This window comes from Macaca mulatta, chromosome 12, assembly GCF_049350105.2.
Source record: "Macaca mulatta isolate MMU2019108-1 chromosome 12, T2T-MMU8v2.0, whole genome shotgun sequence".
Classification (NCBI taxonomy): domain Eukaryota; kingdom Metazoa; phylum Chordata; class Mammalia; order Primates; family Cercopithecidae; genus Macaca; species Macaca mulatta.
Genome location: NC_133417.1, coordinates 107513062 through 107517822, shown reverse-complemented (window position 1 = coordinate 107517822; position 4761 = coordinate 107513062). Strand labels below are relative to the sequence as shown.

General features: G+C 46.0%; 1 pseudogene; it reads left to right on the top strand.

The window, feature by feature from the left end:
• Nucleotides 1-337: 337 nt before the first annotated feature.
• On the top strand, nucleotides 338-1280 carry LOC100430874 (protein PIMREG pseudogene; annotated as a pseudogene).
• Nucleotides 1281-4761: the final 3481 nt, after the last annotated feature.

The window sequence follows — 4761 nt, the reverse complement described above, 5'->3', positions numbered from 1 at the left end:
TAGGCCAGGAAGAAGAAAAGAATACAATCACTGGTGAGCACCAACAGTCTTTGCCACATATAAACTGATTATGTGACACCAACATTAGCTAAGTCAGAATTTATTTTTCTTTCTTTGGAATTCCTTCAGCAATTACATACCCTCTATATCATAATTTTGTCATATTAAATTATATATTGCCTTAGATTTATGTCTTCTGCCTCCATTTTTACATCATAAGCAGGAATCATTCTTCAGCTGCTTTGGTTTTTACCATGATGCAGGCTATAAGGTCGGCACTGTAAGTGCATTTAAAAATCATGCTGAATTATTTCAGTAAAGACTTAGGAAGCTGGAATTTGCAGTCTGGAAACAAGCTTGGTTTAGTTGCTATGGCACAAAGTAATGATTTAAATATATACAAGGATGTTTATAATCACAAAAAAACAGTAGAAAGGGAGTTAAATATCCATTAAATGTATATAGTGGGCAGTGGTTGAGGAGCAGCTGTGCTTGGGTTGTGACTGGCATTGGTCGTGTTGGGGTCTAGTGGGCAGAGAACACTCTTGGCCAGGCAGATGGCTTCTCGGTGGCAGAGAATGGGGACCTCTATGCACTGGAGATCTCTCCAGCACCAGGAGCAGCTGGAGGACAGCAAGGAGCTGCAGCCTGTGGCCAGCCAGCCATCAGGATAACTCCACGTGGGCCCTGGGGTCTCTGTGCAGACAGTTCCAAAGGAGGCTGACCCTGAGAGCCATCAACCTCAACTTCTGCGCAGGCCTTTCCTGGAAATGCCTGGAAACCCCAGAGCCAGGGTAGCAGGGCTTCCAGGCTATAGCTCACTCAGCTAAGAGTGCCTTGGGTGCCATGTCCCAGAGAATCCAGGAGTCCTGCCAAAGTGGCACCAAGTGGCTGGTGGCGATCCAAGTGAAGCCCAGGAGGAGGAAGAGAGGGGCACAGAAGGGCAGTGGATCCCCAACTCACAGCCTGAGCCAGAAGAGCACCCGGCTGTCTGGAGACGCCCCTGCCCACGAGCCACAGACCTCTGGGAAAAGGAGCATCATGACCTCTCTGCCCAGATAGGCTCCCATGCCTACCCATTATGGCGGTCGACGTGGGAGGCTGCCTTCTGGAGCCCCTACTCCTCAGCATAGCCCCTTTGCTCTCCCAGCCAGTCTGACAGTGACCTAGAGCCTATGGGGGCAGGAATTCAGCATTTCTAGAAGCTGTCCCAAAAGCTAGATGAAGCCATTATGGCGGAAGAGAGTGGTGCTGACATCCTCTCTCTCATTCATAGCTGAGGAAGTGGCCTGCAGGAAACAAGCCCTGTCTGATCGCCAAGGCTTCATACCCAAGGTGTCTGTGCTTCCCCATGAGCTTCCTGGAGGAAGCCCCCAGGAGTCGTCAGTACCCCTGGGCCACTGCTAACAAGGACCTGACTAACAAGGGGTCCAGAGCCTCCCCTGCTCCGGCCACATCTGGATACATCAGTGACTGCCTGCCACAGCCTTAAGAGTGTCTTGGGAAGACCTTGCAGAGGTGGGGAGAATTTCTCAGGGGACTCTTGAGCTTAGAAACTCATCATACACTTGACCTTGAGCCTTGTATTTGACTCATCTATAACGTGAAGTGCTAGCATCAGATGTTACAGAGCTCTTAGCTGTGTACCCAGGTGCCTGGTTTTGGGGGAGTCATCTGCAGAGTCACTCACCCGCTGTGTTTCCAGTGCCAAGGCTCTTGGGGGTCCCACTCTCATCCCTGCTTTCCCTACCAGGGACTCGGAGGAAGGCATAGGAGATATTTCCAGGCTTAAGACCCTGGACTCACTGGTACCTCTGTATATGTTCAATGCAGAGCACTGTGGGTGTGCCGGGAGGGGTAGCCCTATTCAAGAGCAATTTCTGCTCTCTATAAATTATTTAAGAAACCTGCTTTGTCATTGTATTAGAAAGAAACTGGTGTGTGACTTTTCTAGATAACACTGCTTTCTCATAATAAAGACTGTTTGCATTTGAAAAAAAAATGTATATAGTGACATGGGAAAGATCTAACAATATATTGGTAAGTGGGCCGGGCGCAGTGGCTCACGCCTGCAATCCCAGCACTTTGGGAGGCCAAGTCGGGTGGATCATGAGGTCAGGAGTTCGAGATCAGCCTGGCCAACATGGTGAAACCCCATCTCTACTAAAAATACAAAAATTAGCGAGGCGTGGTGGCGGGTGCCTGTAATCCCAACTACTTGGGAGGCTGAGGCAGAGAATTGCTGGAATCTGGGAGGCGGAGGTTGCAGTGAGTGGAGATCGAGCCACTGCACTCCAGCCTGGGTGACAGAGCAAGAATCCATCCAAAAAATATATATATATATCTATATATACATATATGTGTGTGTGTATATGCATATATATGTATGTGTGCATGTGTGTGTGTATATATGTGTATATGTGTGTGTGTGTGTGTATATATATATATGGCCGGGCGCGGTGGCTCATGCCTATAATCCCAGCAGTTTGGGAGGTCAAGGTGGATAGGTCACCTGAGGTCGGGAGTTCGAGACCAGGCTGATCAACATGGAGAAATCCCGTCTCTACTAAAAATACAAAATTAACCGGGTGCTGGGATTACCCAAAGTGCTGGGATTACAAGCATGAGACACTGAGTGCATCCCCATGTATGTAACATTAAAAATAAAGTGCCTCCAAAGATAAGTGATTATCTTTCATTTCTATATTTTTAATATTTTATAATAAGGTGTGCATGTCAAAGAGATGTGCACGTCAAAGGACCAACTTGGAAGAGCTCCTGATGGTTAAAATTGGAACAATATGAATAACAAAATAAACAACATAGTATTGGATTATAAACCAAAGTATAAAATAAGTATAGTTGTCCCTTGGTATTCATTGGGGATTGGTTCTGGGACCCCCAGGAATACCAAATCTAAGGATGCTAAAGTCCCTGAAATGAAATAGTGTAGTATTTGCATATAACCTATGCACATGCTCCTTTATACCTTAAATCATCTATATATTAATTACAATACCGAATACAATGTGAATGCTATGTAAATAGTATTTATACTGTGTTGTTTTTAAAATGCATATTCGTTTTTATTTATTTATTTATTTATTTTTGAGATGGAGTTTCACTCTTGTTGCCCAGGCTGGAGTGCAATGGCACGATCTTGGTGCACTGCACCCTCCGCCTCCCGGGTTCAAGCAATTATCCTGCCTCAGCCTCACATAGCTTGGATTAGAGGCATGCGCCACCACGCCCAGCTAATTTTGTATTTTTAGTAGAGATGGGGTTTCTCCATGTTGGTCAGGCTTGTCTTGAACTCCCAACCTCAGGTGATCCGCCTGCCTTGACCTTCCAAAGTACTGGGATTACCGGCGTGAGCTACCGCGCCCGGCAAAAATGCATATTAGTTTTAAATGTCACATTGTTATTTTTCATTTTCTGTTTTTTTTTTTTAATGTTTTTTTGATTCATGGTTGGTTGAATCTATGGTACAGAACCCATCCATGGATACCACAGGCCTACTGTAAATATGAGTTCAGGCTGATATAAATACATTAATGAATAAAAATTATTATTCTATTTTATTTTATTTTTTGAGACAGGGTCTTACTCTGTCACCCAGGTGGCACACTCTCAGCTCACTGCAACCTCAGCCTCCTGGGCTCAAGGGATTCTCCAGCCTCCTGTGTAGCTGGGACTACAGGTGCAAGCCACCAATGCCTGGCTAATTTTTGTACTTTTTAAAATAGAGGCAGGGGTCTCACCATGTTGCCCAGGCTGGTCTCAAACTCCTGAGTTAAAAGCCATCCACCTGCCTTGGCCTCCCAAAGTGCTGGCATTACAGGTGTGAGCCACTGCACCCGGCCATTAATGAATAAAAATTAGTCGAGAAGAATAAACTAATTTTTCAGACAGAATAATCCCATTTAATATATGTAGGTCTGGCTGGGTACAGTGGTTCATGCCTGTAATCCCAGCACTTTGGGAGGCCGAGGTGGGCAGATCACCTGAGGTCAGGAGTTCGAGACCAGTCTGGTCAACATGGGGAAACCCCATCTCTACTAAAAATACAAAAATTAGCCAGGCCTGGTGGTGCATGCCTGTAGTTCCAGCTACTCGGGAGGCTGAGACAGAAGAATCACTTGAACCCGGGAGGTGGAGGTTGCAGTGAGCCACGATCGCACCATTGCATTCCAGCCTAGGTAACAGAGCGAGACTCCGTTTAAAAAAAAAAAAAAAGTAGATACTCCCGCTGAGCACGGTGGCTCATGCCTGTAATCCTGGCACTTTGGAAGGCTGAGGTAGGAGGATCGCTTGAGCTCAGGAGTTGGAGATCAGCCTGGACAACATGGTGAAACCCCTTCTCTACTTAAAACAAAAAAATAGCCAGGGTGATGCATGCCTGCAGTCCCAGCTACTTGGGAGGCTGAGGCAGGAGGACTGTTTGAGCCTGGGAGGTGGAGGTTGCAGTTGGTGCCACTGCACTCCAGCCTGGGTGACAGAATGAGACCTTGTCTGAATTTTAAAATAATAACAGTAATAACATCTGTAAATACTCCCTTTTCCAGGAAATGAGCTTAATTCCCTCCCAATTCCCTTTCTACCTTTTTGAAGGTAGGCTAGACTTAGTGGGAGTTGCTTCCAAAGAATAGATTACAGAAAGGGAGAAACAGGAACTTCACAATGCAGAAAGCTGGCAAACTCTGCCTTAACTAAGCAGTGAAGGTTAACTTTACCATTGATGCCATGTGTATGTCATCTGCC